The following is a 20,496-nucleotide window of genomic DNA, read 5'->3' as shown; positions in this document are numbered from 1 at the left end:
TCCTAAGGATGTGCAACCTACGAAGAGATAATGACACTAAAAGACTCTATTGATCATAAAAGTTTAGAGAAATTTGGACCTTAATCATGAAATCTAAGTGATATGACCAAGCACTAGTTTGTTAGATGAATGCAAATCTAAGACAAAACAAATGTGAAATTGTTTACTAACAAATGCGAAGTCTGTTTTGGTCAAATATGAAATAGGGACTAAACAATTGCAGGATAGCTTCATGACATATACAAAAAGGATTGCTTACAAATGCAAAATAGGTTGTATTCAAAAGCAACAGTCTATGTTTTCTAGGAAACCTAAGAAATTTTGGTCTGTTTTGTGGAAATTTCGAACAAGTTGCATTGATTAGACAATCAAAAATCAAAAAACCAATATGGTTGTTGGACTTCCTAATTTAAACTACCATTATTGTGTATGTTCAAAGGGTTGAATCAGACCCAAATTTCCACTTGTCTTTTCAAATTAAAAAAGACATCAAACAAAGCCTATGCCTAAGGAATTTGGCTTCACTACGATGATCTCATCCCACAACTTGGAATATCTATCAATGCAAGTGTAGGGACACCTAAAGGGGGTGTATTCACTCTTTTCTTTGCGAGAGAGGATAGGTAGGGGCCTCAAAGATTGGAAGGATGACCCAATCACCCTCTACCCAGAAAGCTACACATAGCTTATGCAAAGTTGAGGATTTTTTTCTCATCTCAAGGGAGCCTGATGGTGAGTATCTTGGGGGCAAAACCAACTATGCCCTTGCACTAGTACTATCATAGTGTTCAGCCAAAATAAAGGGTAGGTCACTACAAAGGTTTCTAGTTAGAATCTGGGGTTACCAGCACCTTGCGAGGCCCAAGCCAACCTTATTTAGAGTATGAAACTCTTTTTAGATTGACAAGTATAGCATAAGCTAATACCAATTGGGCTGCAACTTTAGTATCTACCTTTTTTTATATAGCGGACCAAATTAAAGTATTGCTTGAGTCATTCCCTAGATTCATCACTTCTATAGGTAGGCTCTCTAAAAAAGAAAAAAATGGGATCTAAGAACATTAGGCAAGTGCCCTAGACACTTCAAGCAATATTCATTTTAGAGCACCAAACTAAGTGTTTGATAATCTAAAAAAAATCACAAACACTTTCCTATACTAAGGTATGTGCAAGATCATGGTGGGCCAAAATAAGCCCTTAAATAACAATAAAATTTTAGAAAAACAAAGTTAGGCAACTTGACGTAAAAATTCAGAAGGTTGTAAAGGAAAACATTAAATGCCTTAATGGTGCCCATTTGAGAAAAGAGACTCAAAGTTGTATTGACTATTATTACAAGGTTGCAAATGCTTGGCAAATTCAAGTGGATATCTCCAGTGTCTTCAAGATGATAAGAAAACCCCATGATGGGACTTATTGGCTTGTGCCTCCTTTGGGATGGTTCAAAATTAATTTTGATGGGGTGGCGAAGGGTAATTTGGGTCCAGATGGATATGGAGGAGTGAATAGGGATAGTATTGGCTTTTGTATCTCGATTGTGGCACTCCCCTTGGGTACCCAAACAAACACATTGATGAAGCCATAGGAGCCTATTAGGCCCTCTTGATTGCCAAACAAATGAATTGTACTAAGGTATGGATTGAAGGGGACTCTAAAAATATTATCCAATGTCTTAAAAAATAAGAAAATACCTCTTGGAATATTGCTAATTCGATAAATTTATCTCATTCAACTATCAATTCTTCTGAAGAATGTCAAATTTCTCATACGTATAGAGAAAATAAAAGGTGGTGGACTATTTTGCCAACCTATGAGTTAAAGCCCATGAAAAGCTAATTTGGCAAAAAAGGGCATAAATTGAATGATGAAGTGAGGGGGTTAATTAGGCTAGATAACCTCGCCAGCCGAGAAGCAAAGTTGCAATGATTATTATAATGATTTCTAAATCACCCTTGCGATTTCTTGCAATTAGAATTAAGTGTGTGTGGCATGCGAAGGACACTTCTTGGGAGATTAGAATTAATTGCTATTCTAGAGCCTTCTTCTTGCACGTTTTTTGGGTAAGTTTGGGATCTAAACGCATCCACAAACAGTTTGGTACCAATTTCTGTTTGAAGAATTGCAGTGGTCTGGCTATTCATAGATTGGTTTTCGAGCACAATGGTTGTGATAAAATTGGGGGAGATTTGAAGCATGTGGAGCCCATGGATTGCACAATGCTGAAAAACAATCAAACAATTTGGATAATTTTGGAGAAAGGTGGATTCACTGTCTACATTGAGAAGTTACATGGAGTGAAAGCTAAGGTTACAAAATATTTTGTCAAAAACTATAATAAGGGCTCTGTCAACCTTTTTGGTAGAGATATTGCCATTAATGAGGACCTCATTGTAGAGGTCACTGGTCTCTCTACCAATGGTGCCAAGTTGTATAAACATGGGAAACTAGGAAGGTGATTAAACCCTAAGTAGGAGAAGGAGAAGAGAAATTTGGTGAGAGATGGGACTACTAGCTTGCATATTGGTTTTTGGGTACAATGGTTGTGATAAAATGGGGGGAGATATGAAGCATGTGGAGCCCATGGAATGCACAACACTAAAAAACAATCAAACAATTTAGATAATTTTGGAGAAAGGCATCTTCACTATCTACATTGAGAAGTTACATGGAGTGAAAGCTAAGGTTACAAAATATTTTGTCAAAAACTATAATAAGAGCTCTGTCAACCTTTTTGGTAGAGATATTGCCATTAATGAGGACCTCATTGCAGAGGTCACTGGTCTCTCTACCAATGGTGCCAAGTTATATATACACAGGAAATTCTCTGAGAAGGCGATTAAACTCTTCCCTAAGCAGGAGAAGGAGAAGAAAAATTTGGTGAGAGATGGGACTACTAGGTACAACACCATGAAGGTCAAGTCCATATGGGGTGTTGTCCTGAAGGTGATTATGGAGTATGTCGCTCTTGATGTGATGTATACCAGATCCTTTGCCTACCATTTTTCTCTCCTAAGCCATTTTTGGCATAAAGTGAGAATTTGATTTCCCTTTTTTCTTGTGATCTCTTTAAATGCCAACATTGCTAATCATAAGAAGGATCCTGTCAAAAACCCTGTTTTGCATGAAGGTCTCATCCTTCTTATCTTTGATCATGTGAAATCTCTTCTGCCTATGACTTTCCCTCCCCATGAGGTTAATTCTGATATGGAGAACTCTCAGTCATTGGAGGATGAGTACCATACTGAGACTGAGGATGAGGAATTCATTCCCTCTTCGCCCACTCCTAAAAATAATGGGAAAGCTAGTGTTGTTAAGAGCCCTAAATCTAAGAACCCTTGCAAATCTTGATCCCCCCTTATTCATCACATAGATCCTAAGCTTGTTGGTGCTTTAGTTGACAATCTTCATAGCCAGGGTAAGAGTCCTTCTCCCTCTTCTTCTAGTGAGTCCCTTCTAGATCAAAACCTTGAGAAATGCTATCCCTTTCCAAGCTCTATTGAACCCTATTTGCATTTTCTTTTTTCTGAAAAGGAGTTTGTTAATGACGTTCTTGCTCTAGCCAGAAATGGGATTGTGGATACTTTTAAGATTTTTAAATGGATTTTTCATGAGATTAAGGACATCCAACTTAAACAAAGAGCTGATAATAGAAATTTGGAAATTGTCAAAGATAAAGTCAAGCAGATAGAGAAAGTGCAAGTGTCAGATGAGATGACCCCTAGGTCTGAGAAGGAAAAGGCCTTTGTCATAGAATGTCTTAAAACTAATATGGAGGCTTTTGACAATTTCAAGAAAGGCTATGAAGCCAGGATGGAAACTCTAGAAAATGGAAATGCTAAAATCAAGGAATCCATCAAAATGGTTGTTAAAACTAGTTGTGGGGTGATTGGTTCCATTGTGGAAAGCTTTAAGAATATGATTAGTAGCTTTGAAGAGCAGTTCCAGTTGAAGGATGTGGTGGATGTGGATGCTAATACTGAACAAGATATTTCCTCAAGACCTAGCAAAAGGACCAAAAGTACGTTGAAGAGAAAGGCAACTGGACCTCCTCCTGACTTTTAGAAGCTCAAGAAGATCACTGATACTATGATCGCGATTGAAAAAGAGATAGAATAGTCCATGAAATTCTTGGACTAGGGTTGGTTTTTTGTTGTCTTGGTGCTAGTTCTCTATTGGCTTTTCTATGTCGTGTTCTTTGCTTTCTCCCATTTTTGTCTTTTTTCTATGTTTGGTCTTTGCCCCTTTGATGTAATGTGGCTAATTTCTATTATGGGATTGTTCAGTTTTTGTGTTCTTTATTGGTTTAACTTCTTGTTAAGACTTCACTAAGCTTTGATACTAATAAAGGGTTTTGGGTCCCTTCAAAACTTGTTTTTGCCTTAATCAAAAACTTGACATTAAAAATTGAATAAGTTATAAATTATTATTTTAAAAATATGTAAGAAAAGAATCTGTAGCAAATTCAATGTAGTTTCTAAACTACTAGTTGTTTTTGAAAGAAATGAAAAAAGATCTATTTGACAAAAAATTGAAATTTCAATGCAGTAGTACTAAAATTTCAGGAAAAAGATAAGAAGTAGGTGTATGTCTGACCACCCTAACCACAATCAAACCATAATACTTTTTTATAATATTTTTAATATAAGTAGTAGACTCGTGTCCAAATGTGACACATATTTTTTTGTAATTTTGTTTGAAGTAAATAATTAATTATGAATTTGTTACTACAACTTTTCATAAATTGAAAAATGTGTACGTCTGACCACCTTAACTTGATCTAAACTTTATGAAATTCATTTTTTTTAATCCTATATTAGGCGAAGCATAAAATGTGACGCATGTTTCAGATTCAAAAAATGTGATACCATTTGAAAGTTATGGATGTTTTTCAATCAACCTATCAATTAGGACTTTAGTGAGAATTCCATTAGAAAATAAATAATAAATATTTATTAAATTAAAAATAAGGAAAACCTTACATTATTGGAAATCTGAGAATGTCCTTAAGAAATCCTTTTGGTTTCATCAATTTCAGCTAAAAAAATAGTCGTCAACCACTAGAGCGAAGTCTGCAAAAACAAGGAATACTCAAAAACACGTTTTTTTCTTTTGACTTTCCGGGTTTGGAATTTCTTATCCAAATCCCAATGCAATCCCAAGCCAAATATCAAGATTTGAATTTTATGTTAGAGAAATCGAATATTTGATAATAATCCGATATCCGATTTGTATAATTTTTTATTATGAATAATTAATGATATTTAGTATGTTATTATATATTGTATAGTATTAATATATTAATATATAATATATTAATATGTAATATACATATTAAATATTAATAATATAATATATAAATATATATATATATATTAATAGTATATATTATTAAAAAATTATTAATATATTAATAATAAAAGATATTGGATATTGGATAATATCCAATATCCGGTACCTTATTTAGGATAGGGAGAGAAGGGGGAGAGAGAGAGAGAGAGAGAGAGAGAGAGAGAGAGAGAGAGAGAGAGAGAGAGAGAGAGAGAGAGAGAGAGAGAGAGAGAGAGAGAGAGAGAGAGAGAGAGAGAGAGAGAGAGAGAGAGATGGTTGTCAAGGGATAAGGGGAAAGTGATCTAGATAGGAAGATGGGGAAGGGAGAGGGAGAGATAGGGAGAGAAGGGTAAAGGGATTTAGAGAGAGATGGGAGAGAGGGAGAGAAATATCTAATACCTTGTTTAGGATAGGGAGAGAGAGAGGGGGGCTAGGGAGAGAGGGAGAGATAGAGAAGGGGGAAGAGAGAGTAATTAAGGAGGGAGAGAGAGAGAGAGAGAGAGTCTTGGGGAGAGTGAGATTATAGATGTCTTAAGGGGTCATATGGTGTCATTAGAGGTCATATGGGGTGCTAAGGGGCCATGCATGTGTTAGAACACCATATGATCCCTTAGTACACCATATGACTTATATAGGACATCATATTGTCGGTAGGGGTCATAAGGGCCCACACATGCATTAGAACATATGACCCTTTAGGACAACATATGACCCCTTAGGACACAGTATGACCAATTAGGACATCATATTGTTCTGAGGGGTCATGTTGTGTACTAGGATGTTAAAAGGGTCATATGGTATCCTAAGGGATCATGATATGGTGTCATTAGGGGTCATATGGAGTCGTAAGGGCCCACATATGTGTTAGAACACCATATGACCCCTTAGGATACCATATGACCCTTATGACAACATATTGTCCGAAGGGGTGAGCTAGGGGTCATATGGGGTCTTAAGGGCCCACACATGTGTTACAATGTCGTATGACCCCTTAGGCCACCATATGGACATCATATGGTCCTAAGGGGTCATATGGTATCCTGAGGGGCCATATGGTGTCCTAAGGGGTCATTTGGTGTCGTTATGGGTCATATGGGGTCCTAAGGACACACACATATGTTAGAACACCATATAACCCCTTAGGACACCATATGACCCCTAACGGCACCATATGACCCATTAGAACATCATATTGTCCTAAGGGGTCATATGGTGTCATAAGGGGTCATGTCATGTACTACGATGTTAAATGGGTCATATGGTGTCCTAAGAGGTTATACAGTGTTGTTAGGGGTCATATGGGGTTCTAAGAGCCCACACATGCGTTAGAACAACATATGACCCCTTAGGACACCATATGACCCATTAAGACATCATATTGTCATAAGGGGTCATGTTGTGTACTAGGATGTTAAAAGGGGTCATATGGTGTCCTCATGGGTCATATAGTCTCCTAAGGGGTCATATGGTGTCGTTAGGGGTCATATGGGTTCCTAAGGGCCCACACATGTGTTAGAACACCATATGACCCCTTAGGACACCATATTGTCCTAAGGGTCATATGGTGTCATAAGGGGTCATGTGTTATACTAGGATGTTAAAATAAGATCCCTAAGTGTTTGATCGAGTGGGGGGAAAAAATATGAGCATTCTAGGGTAAGAATTCCTAACCGAATGTGTTGGAACTGATGGTACAATGCATTATGAAGCACAATATGCCCACGTTCAGTGGGGGGTGGAGATATTTTGCACATGATAATAAAAGAAAGGAAGGTAACATTTGTATCTTTTAGCAACTCAATGACAATCAGAACAAGTTTATGTTTAGAATTCATATATTGAGGTCTTAAATTTAATAGACAACATATGGATTTGGACCTCTTCACAGTATCTCCCTACTGAGATACCTTTAATGATGGGGGATTGTTGCTGGATGTAACCAATGGATTATGAAAAAAATGCATTCCACTGTAGAAGATGGTTTGCTACTTTTCATTTCTCATTACTAAGTATCCATGTTATGATTAATAACAATACCAATATGATCATTAAATTTGGTGAAGCTGCCAAAGGAAACCAAATTTAACACTTAGAAAAAAATATATCGAATCTCGAGATTACACAAATAACATTCTATTTCTCATTATTTAACCATTTTTAATTATTGAATTCAAGATTAAAGTTTAAAAGAATGAATCCATGCACATGAGGAACAAGTTATATCGAATCTCAACTATATCAAAACGTTGAATAATTACAAGTGTTTGTCCATATACAAAAATGGCATAAACGCCAACAAATAAAATGTATGTCCATATATGTAAATGTATGTCTATATACAAAATATACATGCCAACTAGATATGAAAGTATCCCAAAATGTTCTATCACATCCTAAACTACTGATGGATCATCAAAATCGATCCTCTTCGCAGCACTCCTTGGCTATGAAGGATCCTGCACAAGAAAAATAAAACCACAATTGAGATTAGTTATATTATATGATTTACATTTGAAAAGTTAACATAAAAATCAATATACATTGAACTATAATTGAACTCTAAAATTGAATTCTTTATTACCTCATCTCCACATTTTCTCTTAAGTTGGGGAGGAGTCTTGGAATATGTCTTCGGTAGAGCAGGGATGTCATCAAGATTCTCGTAGACAACCTATATATATTCACAAACATAACATTGATACAAGTTAGCATATAATTTTCAATGATAGGAACAAATTATATCTTCTAAACATAAAATAAAATAAACACATGTACCTGAGGCATCTCTTTTGCTTCTTTAGGTAATGTCGGTGCAGTCAACAAGGATGTGAAGCCAACAATTCTTTGTACATAAAGACAACAAGTATGTGAAACTATCAATATATGTAGACATGTATAATAATTATAAGTTATTTAAACTCTTAATTCAATCATGTTTGCATTCAATTACCTTTCCCTTGTCTTTTGACTGTGCTACCAGAGCTTGGATCACACAACACCGCACTCACACTAGGTGTGTCCTACAAGAGTAAAATATAATAAACATGCAAGTTACTATATAATTTAATTAATGACAATTTAAATGACAAGCATGCATACAATAAAAAATGTAGACAAATAGGTGCAATAATATATGTATCGTATAGCTATCAAGGCCAAATGAAATGGTTGTCAAGTTGTCATCATGGACCTATGATAACTCCTCCTCAGACATCAACTGTTAAATAGACCATATATATAAACATTAGTACTTAATAATATCTCTTATAAATATTCATTTAAAATAAAATGCACTATGAATTACAAGTCTTACCACTATATCAACAATGTATGATGAAGGTACCTCCTTGTCTCTAGCATGTGAGGAGTCCCTAAAGTATGCTCCAGTCCTTGTCGTCACATCTGGTGCATTGGGCATATCATGCACCTCATAATCAACAATGTTCACGAGTCGATCAATAGGATCTCCAATAGGAATTAAACATACTTGATTTCACATAGCACAAGTATGCAACACACAAATATGTGGAGCTGAAGAGGATGTGTCAGCACCACTGGATCCACTGCTAGCATCACCAAAAGGCTGAGCTTGTGTCCCAACCTAAGAAACCAAAAGACTAGTTAGAGAGTGAATAGTCAATATAGTCTATGACACTACCTCAATGATACTATCTGGATGTTGTACTAGAGGTGGGGGATCAACTGGAGGAGGGGGAACATATGGGCCCTATAATACTCAAACTACCCCAAGTCTATCTTGAGGCATACCTAAACCCACCCCGTGGACAAGATTGATGTCAAAGTAGTTGACATGCTTGGCCAAAACAAACTCAGCATATAATTTTTTGATGAAATAAAATGGGACATCAAGATTATTGTTGGGTGGTCTATCAAAAATCATCCACCAACAATCCCAAAAAAATTTACAATATCATCATTTTGACACAATTTAATGGTTTTTTTCACATCTACAGGTTGTCTAGTGCAAGGACTGATAAACAATGAGGCAATATCAACTTTGAATATCTCAAGCTCCTTGACTTGATCATAGTTCAAGCCATTCGCATATCTATTCCTCATGGACTCTTGCCACAAAAGAGCAGAATTGTGCTCTATGGTGACAATTTCTACATTGTTTATTATGGCATTAAGTGGAGCTAACATTGGGGCTAGATGAGGGATTCTATTATAAACATTCACAATGCCCCTCAATTGGTTCAAATTTTGACCAATTAAATCTTGAATGGGGGGGGGTTGGTAATGGAGGGTTTGGTGGTTGTGGTGGTTGTGACTATTCAGGATTGTCATTATTATCCCCCATTCTTCTTGATTGAAGTTGAAAATTTGAATTTAATCAACAAATTTCAAAGAACATTGTATTTCAAATGAAAAACCAAATTTCTATCAAAAAAATTGAAAAACAAATTAAAAAATGTGAAAAATTGATAAAAAGACAATAAAATTGAAAAAAATCATACCTTTTTGTGAAGAATTCACAAAAAAAGGCCCTAGAATCGGATGTCAAGTTAAATTCGATATCGTATTTTGGTAGTTCGTGTACCCTGTGGGTGAAAAATGACCCACGATCTGTCTCAGTGGGTATAGAAATACCCATAGGGATCGGATATCTAATTTGGATCGGATATCCGATGCCTATACCATTTTTCTGACATCTTATATATTATATAGTATATTATATAATATATAATATATTATATTATTTATTATTTAAATATATGATATATTATATAATATACTATATAATATATTATATACTATATAACATATTATATATTATATATTATATTATATAATATGTTATATATATTGTATAGTAAATAATATATAATATTTAATATATTATATATTATATATTAAATAATATTTAATATTTAATATATTGTAATATATAGTATTCATATATAATATACTATATTATATTATATATAATATATATCTGATTTTCTTAGGCTTTTGCCATGGCTAGATGTACTAACATCCAAGCCAAGCAAAAAGTCAATGCAGATTTTTCACGTTTTTAGTGAAGTGGAGAAGGCAATTTTTTTCATATCGCCACTTTTTGGCCCCTCATGATCCTACACATACCCACTACCCCTGCAAGAAAGCGTGACTAGTAGTTTCAAGAATTTTGGTCTTCAACATATAGTATGCCACATGCTAAAGATGAAATATTAGTAACAACAAGAAAACTGAATATATAGGCAAGAACAAAATAGAAATCAAGAAATTTTGTCGACCGAATGTGAAATATAAAACAAGCATATATGGAACACTAATCTAACAAATGTGAAGTAATTGATTAAGAAATGTGAAAGCCATTACTTGCGAATGTGGAAACCATTAGGAATGAATGCAAAAAAGTTGTTTGTCAAATGTGAAAACCTACCAAAAAAAATTACAAATTTCCAGAAATTGATAGCAAATTCAAAATATTAGAATAGGCCCAAGATGCATATTGTATTTATGTGTATATGCAACCATGTGCATCTGATATTTGTTAGGTTCAAAGTATTTGTCTAGTTATATGAGTTGTTTTGCGTGCAAGATCCATCGGTGTTGTTTGTTTGATTGCCTTTGTTCTTCTCTTAAACAATAGCCTAGAAATTTAGCTTTTATTCTACAAGGCATTTTATAAACTTCATTCCCAATCACAAGTTAAAATGATAAAAATCAAAATAGAGAAATGTGAAATTTATATAGAAATTTGCTTATACCTCTACCCTTTTTACCTAACAGGCGCGAATTTTCCCAAAACGCATATGGGATACTTGTCAAACGAATGCAAAGCACAAATCTGGCAAATGTGAAATGTATTTACGATGAATGCAAAAATCCTTATTAATGAAAGCAAAGTTCTAGGTTCAGTTGCAAAATTTTGATCCTATAATCTACAAGACACAAAAATTTAAAAAGTTAGAGAACTATGTTTCATGCCGAGTTCACCATAAATGTGTATGGGGAAATTTATCAGTATTTAATCAGATTAACGGGAAACCACCAAGCCCAATCTAAAAAATCAAATCTGTAACATCAATGAAAGTATGCTTAGAAAATTCAACAAGAAAATGAATTAGAAATATTAAAAACCCCATGTTGAATTTATGCATGTCGCTTCTATTTCTCTTTAGATTCTTGTGATAGGATGGCTCTCAGAGTTGTGCTATGAAAGACTTGTAGTTCATGTTAACACAAGAATTCGGAGATAGTGGTTGCTAGAAAAGGGAAATTGATGTTGAATTTATAGATTCTGGATGGTCTGATTAGATGGTTGAGATTCAATTGGGAATTGAATCTATCAATGGCTGAGATTTCATGTGACAAGTTGGTGGGAGAGATTTTCTCATTCTAACTAAGTCTGATTGATAGATTGACTGGATTGGTTGAAGAGATAACTGATCTAATTGAGAGTTAAACAAAACTGATTGATCAATCAAGAGATTTGATTGAATAGTTAACTAGATTGATTGACTAGTTGACTGAATTGATTGATTTGTCAACTAAATTGATTGATTGGTCAAAAAAAGGTGTTTGATAGTTAACTGATTAGTCAAAAAAGATTGATTGAGAGTTGATTAGACGTCAGTGGCAGTTAGATTTTTTACATGTGTTGTAGGAAATTAGCATGAAATGACATTTGACTTTAATTTTAATTTTTGAAAATGCAAATTAATAAGAAACGAAATGAATTAAAATGAAGGAAAATTAAATTAAATAGATTTATAAAATTTATTTAGTTTGGAAGATATAATTAAATAATTTAAAGAAATTATTTAATTATGGCAAAAATAGAAATTGAACTTAATTAAATAATAAAAAATATTTAATTAAGGTTAATAATCATAATTAATTATGTAATAAAATTATTTAATTCATTTTAGGGAGGAAAAGTTATTTGATTAAATGATTTGAATAGGATTTAGGAATTGAATAATTAGTTTCTAGTGAAAAGGATGAATATTGATCTAGAAGAGTAAAATTAGATTAATTAAATAATTTAAAATTATTAAATTAATATAGAGGAATAATTAGCGATGTTAGTAACAGGCCAATTTTAAGTGTCTATACTTGATATATCATTGAATCATATTGAAGGGGAATGTTGACTCCAAGTCTTATTGAGGCTTTTGTGATATTCTTGACTAAAATCGATATTAAAACTACATGATGTTTATTAACCTCTTAAGTACAATATATTTTGGTATAGGAACTATCATGTAGAAACCAAGGAAAGGTGATATGGTTGTTTTGGGTGGTTGTAGGTTTGTGTAGGAATCATGGATAAGGAAACAATAAAATTATGTTGTTAAGATATATGTGAATTTAGACACTTGTGATCTTGGAAATATTAGACGTAACATTAAATGGATAAAATGTCAAGATGCTTGTAATCATGGACCATTTGGAAAATTCTATTGCAATGGAAATGGGTGAACTAAGTTTTTTATGTCATTTTATACTCCATGTTTAGTGCAACAATGATATATGCTAAATATCTTTAGAATGACATTTCACTATTGGTGTAAAGGCTTTTATATAACTACAAGATATCTATTGACTCTTAGGATAGAAGAACCTCTATATTAAATCTATTATGTGAATTTTGAATGAAAAATATTCTTAGGGGTTTGTGCGAACTAGGGTAATTTTAGGTTAAGTAATAAGTTGAGCCCTTAGAAATCAACCTTGGGATGTTCTATGAATAATAATGAAAGGAATTGAGTCAAAACTATGTTATCCTTAAAGAGAAGTGTTATAGTATGGACCTTGGAAAAGTATGAACTTAGCTATGATTTTCTAACTATTGACATGTGCTATTAATTAATGAAACCTTATTTATGGAGAGCATGTGTGTCAAAGAGGTCAACCTATAAGAGGTTTTGAAACATTCTAGTTAAATAATTGTGGTGTTGGGAGAATGTTGCAAATATGTGCTCGAGAGATATTTGAGAGATGGGTTGTCATTGATGTCAACATATTTCTTTGTCTGAGTAGTGATGCAGTGAAGTTCAGTGAGTTATTTTGCTCAACGTAGTAAGTATGATGAAGATAAGAGTTTGTGGATTAAAGGGTTTGTAGAGGGTTGTTTGTAGTTGATTCAGTTTAAGGTTCAGAGGTCCACGTGGAGATTTGATTGAGTTATGGGTATCTGTATTGTGGTTGGTTTTTCAGTTGTTTAGTGGTGACAAAGTGACATTATTTTGAAATGCATTTCTCCACATTGTAATATCTTGTTTTGTGGATTTGGAGGTATGTTTGGGATGTTGGTGTGTGTCCTCAATTCAAGTGGTTCATGGTTTGGAGTTCTACAAGTGATTTTTCAAGGTTGACAGTCATTGTAGTTAGTGTTCCTGAGGTTCAATATGAAAATGTTGGTGATTCTAGTAATTTGTGTTGGTACAGATGTTGCTATGGTAGTTCATGATGCTTGTGAATGTCTCTTGATCATGTGTCTTTTGTGTTGGTAGTCAACATTGATTGTTGAGCTCGTAATTGATTTTTCTCTTCGGTACATTTGTGTTCTTCATGTTCTTGGCCAATTGAATTCTTGTAATGTGTTGTGGATGTTCGAGGTGCAATTCTTGGAGGTGTAACGCGTTCAAGGCAAAATATTTGGGTCTGTGCTATGTCTTGACTGAAATTGCTTGGTCCACATGTAATATTGTATTGAGTATGGTTGTATTTTTGCAATTAGGTGGTAAGTGTTGAGATGACCTTGATGATTTCTCTACGGTTGATGTTGAATGTATAAATAATTGTAATGATTTTGTATTTGGTGAAGGTGTGGATGAGTGTGTATGTGTGTTGAATGTATACATATTTTGAAGGCAGAGAAGAAGTGTGAAGAAGGAAGTTGTTTAGTGCTTCAATGGAACTATAGTAGGCATTAAGGAGATGTTATTTCCCAGTACATAAGTTCCAAATGTGATCCGTGATTGTTTGTACAGACAGTGAGCCTTCCCTAGGTAGTAAGCCTTTTTGTTTTGAGTAGTGAGCTCTAGGAAGTGTGCCTTAATGCATGTGCATTCCACATTGTAATACTTCTAATAGAGTATACCTATATTGTGGTTTCATCCCCACTGTGGTTTTTCCCTTAACTGGGTTTCCACATACAAAATCTTGGTGTTATGTTTGTTTATGATGTATTGTTGATTTATGCTTTCATGTTTAATTATCAAATCTGAGAATAAGTTTAAGTGTTGTGAGTTTTTGTGACAACTGATTTACCCCCCCTCTTAGTTGTTTGTCCCATTTCCATCAATTGGTATCAGAGAAGGTTCCTCCGAAGAATATTAATCACTTGAGGTGATCTGGGATGGCAACTTACAAGAAGGATAATCTGAGATTTGATGGTACCAACTACTCTCTTTGGAAGAGTCACATGGAGTGTCATCTGAGATGCATTGGTGAACCCTACTAGAATATTACTAAAAGCAATTATACCATTCCTGCAAATGGTCCTTCAACTCCGAATGAGATCAAAAGTGTTGAATACAATATTAGGACTAAGGAAGAATTAGGGTAAAAGCACAAACATGTGTCACACTTTTATAAAGGAACCAACCAACACAACTAAAACTGTTTAACTTCGACCACATAAAAGTGACATTTCTAAATTGAATTTTAAAATGATGTAAATTGGTCAAATGTAGAAATATTAATGAAATTTAGGTCTGTTATTTTTTAAATTTTTTTGAAAAAGAATTAATATTTTTTTATAAATTCAAAGACAAATTTTTCATTGCTGAAAAATGTTGAAAATCAGGGGTTCTCATTGGCGTCACCAAAAAAAATGAAAATGAACTTTATTTTTTCTGATTTTCTTTTCCAAATAGAGAACATATGTATGCAGTGTTAAAAATAAATAAAAAATTTTGATGTATATTTTTCTCGTTATAATATTTTGAAGTTCGAAATAGCTAAATTTGATAGTTTTCATTCGGCATCACCTTTTGACTACTAAATTTATCATTGACTAAAAAAAAATACCCTTTTCGAGAACATTCTCTCATCTAGTGAAAAAAATATTTTTTAATTTTCTTAATATCAATTAATATTTTTTTTTAAAATTTTTAATTAACCTCTTTTTAAACTTTCAAAAGCTACTCGCAATGTTTAATTAATAAAAAATATTAAAATTAATCAAAATACTGAAAAAAAATTATGTCTAGATTCATGACTTCGAGCTCTACAAAAGGGTATTTTTTCATTTTTGTAAAAAAAATTCAGCTTGAAGAAAAAATGAGCAGTAGTGAAAAGTTTTAGAAATACAAAGTTTTTCACCTTTTTTGTGCCACATCACATGACACATAGGCTAGTTCGGCCAGACTAACCTTAGTTCTAACAATAAAAAGGCCCAAATTTGAAATTTTTTGAATGGGAAAATTTCAACTAAGGGAGTCCGGTCGAACTCAGTCTAGCCAGACTCTCGATGCCATGCGGCCCAAGGTAGTTCGACCTCAGTCCGACCAAACTACCCTCAGTTGGACCAAAGTGTGACACAACTCCATGATTTTTCCCATTATTGAGACTGACTCTGAGATGACAAATGTTATGGAATTACAAAATACTCATGAGATCTGGAAGAAGTTGGAAACCTTGTATGAAGGTGACATTTATGTGAAGATTGCCAAGTTCCAAAGCCTAAAGGGAAAAATTATATGAGACATTGAGGATGATAACACCACTTCTTACATGTAGAAGGTGAATGAACATGTGCAATATTAGACGTGTCAGTGGGAAGTTGGAAGAATCAAAGATTGTTAATAAAGTGCTCAGATCTTTACCTGCATCCTACAAGCATAAAGTTGTTACTATTGAGGAGATCAAAACTATAACAAATGTAACCAGGGACATGTTGATTGGTAAGCTTTCAACCTTTGAGATGAGTGAGTTTGGTGATTCTCTTCCTAAGGTAGAATATGCATTCAAGGCTACTGTTTCTGAAAAGGATAAGCAAAGATATGATATGAGAAATTTATTCAAGGGGGATGTCTAGATATGAGAAGGAGAGGAAGGAAATTGAAGATGAAGAGCAAGAGCTTGAGGAGCTTGAAGCCCTTATTGCCAAGAGATTACCCAAAGGAGCTAGTAAGTATGAAGGGAAATTCCCTCTTAAATTTTTTTCTTGCAATAAGATAGGTCATTTTGCCGCAAGGTGTCCGGAAAGAGCTCCTAAATCAAAACCTAACAGACCTAGATTTCAGAAGAGATGTTATTATTCTACTGATGAAGGTGTGACAAATGATGAATCTGATAAAGGACGTACAAGTGATAATAAATAGGTGTTTATTGCTATAAAGGAAGATGATCTAATGCCTACTAACTCTGCTGGCTGCATGAATGTGGAAAGATCTTTGGTTGCACAAGCTGAAGAGATAGATGAATGGGTGATTGACAGTGGATGCTCTCACCATATGATAGGTGATAAGAGTAAGTTTGTGAGTTTGGAAAAGTATGAAGGTGGCGTTATGAAGTTTGGTGATGATAAAGCTAGTATAATCTATGGTAGAGGATCCATTTCTCTTGATGGTAAGCATGCAATATTGATGATGTCTTGTATGTAGAAGGTCTAAAGAATAATCTCTGGAGTGTTGTGTAAATGGTTGACAAGGGATATGATCTACAATTCAAAAATGACAAGTGTAGAATCTTAAGTAGCTACGGAATTTAGATTGCATCAAGTACAAAGACTAAAGGTAATATCTTTCATTTAAATAGTGCTAGTAAATGATGTTTGATTTCTCAGGTTGATGAAAGTTGGTTGTGGCTTAGAAGAATGTGTCATGTGAATTTTGATAACATTGTTAAGATAAGTTCTACTTAGGTTGTGAGAGATCTTCCTAGGTTGATGAAACCTGCTAACACTATGTGCAAGGAATGTTAGTTAGGGAAACAAACTAGAGTTACTTTCAGGAGTAAGAAGCATTGTTCAAGTGGATTATTGGATCTTGCACATATTGATTTGTGTGGTCCTTCTAGAGTTAGAAGTTTGCAGGGAGACAAATATTTCATGTTTTTGATTGATGATTATTCTAGGATGATATGGGTTAATTTCTTGAGGGAGAAGTCTAAGGCCCTAGACAAGTTCAAGATTTTGAAGGATATGGTTGAGACAGAGATAAGGTTGAAGCTGAAGCATCTAGATCTGACAGAGGTGGTGAGTTCACTTTTGGTAAGTTCAATGCATTTTGTGAAGAACATGGGATAAGAAGACAATTATCTGTTTTGAGAACCCTCAACAAAATGGAGTTGTGAAAAGGAAGACCAGAACCATTCAATAAATTGCCAGGATAATGATGTTGGAAGGAAATGTTCTGCATGTCTATTGGAGAGAAGTTGTGAGGATTGTTGTTTACACTCTTAACCGAGTGCATATCAGAGGTGATACCGATAAGACTCCTTATAAATTATGATTTGGTCATGCTCCTACTATTAAATATTTCAAAAAAATGGGAAGTAAATGTTATATCAAGAAGGATGAAGATCTAGGAAAGTTTTATGTTAGATAAGATGAAGGAATATTTCTTGGTTATTCTACCAAAAGAAAGGCCTACCGATGTTATAATAAGAGATTGAGGAAGATAGTTGAGAGTGAAAATGTCAAGGTTGATGAAAACAATGAGAGACAATCTAGAACTTGTAGATATGATTTAGATCATCAAAGTGACAGTACAAACAATGGGAAGCAACCTCAAACCCAAAATCAAGTTCAGATCATTCTAGAGAGTCTAGTGCCTCAAGGAGAAAGAACTAGTACAAGTGATGAAGAAAGAACATAAGATTCCGAAACTCAATAAAATCCTAAGACTCCTAGGTATGTAAGGTTGAATCATTCTGAAAGTCAAATCAGAGGAGATATAAATAAAGGTGTTGAAACAAGAAGAAGAATTGTTGTAGATCAAGTTGAATATTGTTTGATTTCAAATTTTGAACCTAAGGATGTAAATGAAGCATGTAAAGATGAACATTGGATAAAAGCAAGGGAAGAAGAATTTGATGCAAATTAACAAGAATAATACATGGGATCTTGTTCCTAGACCTAAGGACAAAAATGTAATTGAAACCAAATAGGTCTTCGGGAACAAATTGATTGAGCAAGGTGAAGTTGTTAGAAAAAAAACAAGACTTGTTTGTAAAGGATATTCACAAATGGAAGGAATTGATTTTGAAGAAACTTTTGCCCCTGTGGCAAAAATTGAAGTTGTAAGATTGTTTCTTGCTTTTGTTGCTTACAAGGATTTCAAAATCTATTAGATGGATGTCAACTCAACATTCTTGAATGGTGAATTGGAAGAAGAGTTGCACATTGAGAAACCATATGGATTTCAACTATTTGACCAAGGAGATATGGTTTACCAGTTGAAGAAAGCTTTGTATGGACTGAAGTAAGCCCCGGGAGCATGGTATCCTATATTGGACAAGTATCTGTTGAAGCTAGGTTTTAACAAAGGTACTATTGAGAGTAATATGTACTTCAAGATTGATCATGATAACATTCTGTTTATTGAAGTTTTTGTTGATAATATTATCTTTTGAGGGAATGATAGTTTGTGCAAAATTTTTGCTAATGAAATGCATAATGAGTTTGAAATGTCTATGATTGGAGAAATGAAACTCTTTTTAGGTCTACAATCACACAGTCAGAAAAGGAATCTTTATATCTTAGTCCAAGTATGTAAAAGAGTTGTTGAAGAAATTTGGAATGGAAGATTCAAAGCCGGTTGGTACTCCTATGGTGATCGGATGTAAGTTGACTAGTGATGATGATTCCCCTAAGGAAAATCATACTAGATACAAATCTATGATTGGTGGATTGCACTATTTGACTTAGACTGGACCAGATACCATGAATGCAGTTTATCTTGTTGCTAGATTTCAAGCTAATCCTAATGAATCTCATCATGTAGTTGTCAAAAGAATTTTCAGATATTTGAAAGGAATAGTTGATTTTGGTCTGTGGTATCTTAAAGATGATGATTTTACTTTGAGTTCTTTTACTTATGCTAATTGGGTAGGAGATGTGGATGATAGGAAGAGTGCTAGTGGTGGTGCCTTTTTCTTGGGAAAAAGATTGGTTTCATGGTTGAGCAAAAAACATAATTCCATTTCTCTATCTACTATAGAGGCAAAGTATATTGCTGTACCAAACAATTGTACTCAGGTGGTATGGATGAAGCAGATGTTGAAGGATATCAGAGTAGTGTATGATGAACATATTGCTATGACAATTCAAGTGCAATTAACATTTCTAAGAATCTGGTGTTGCATTCAAAGACTAAACATATATCCATCAAGTTTCACTTTTTGAGAGACAAGGTAAATGAGAAGGAATTCAAATTGGAGTATGTGTCTACTAAGGAACAGATTGCAAACATCTTCACAAAGCCTTTGCCTAAGGATACTTTTGAGTATCTCAGAGGGAAGTCAGGGGTGATTGCCCCTCTTGATCATAATTAAGATGCATTGGTATGCATCAATTCGGTGCATTTCATAGTCATATCTTGTGATCTGGATTGACAATTGATGGGTGCTACTCAACAGGGGTAGTCATATTTGTGAGTCAGATGTTCAGATACGAGGAGGAGTCATTGATGGGGAGTCTTTCTCAAAGAGAGTTATTTCCTTGTTTAAGGGTAGTCAAGTGTTTTCCTAGTGGGCTTCATTCATTTTTCATCTAGTCTACAAATAAATTTAGACACCTCAACTCTCTAAGAGTGCTCCCAATCCAAACGTGCTCATTGGTTGCTTAAGCATGGTTGAGATTCACAAGGGTAAATCCAACCTTACACTCTAAAACTCCTAACAAATGCTTGCAGAGGTTGTAGTAGGTGTTTGTGATGTTTTACAAGGGTAATCAACTAGTTTTGAATGAAGGTTTGATTCATTTCCCCATCGCTCCTTCCTTTTCCTATTTTCTAGGCCTAGTAACCCTAGAGCCCTAATTAGCTCTACCTAGCCATTTTTTGTGGATTTTCTCCCAATTTATCCAAAGACCCACACAAAATATTTTCTGATCAGGATACCCTTTTGGAATTAATTTTTAATTTCTAAATTTAGGAATCTCAGTCTGACCGTACAGGTACGAAACTTGAGAAATGCTTGTTTTAGATGGTTTTGGCCTTGTTTTGGTCTTTTTCCAAGGGTTAG

This window comes from Cryptomeria japonica, chromosome 8 (assembly GCF_030272615.1).
Source record: "Cryptomeria japonica chromosome 8, Sugi_1.0, whole genome shotgun sequence".
Classification (NCBI taxonomy): domain Eukaryota; kingdom Viridiplantae; phylum Streptophyta; class Pinopsida; order Cupressales; family Cupressaceae; genus Cryptomeria; species Cryptomeria japonica.
Note: the sequence above shows the minus strand (reverse complement) of the source record.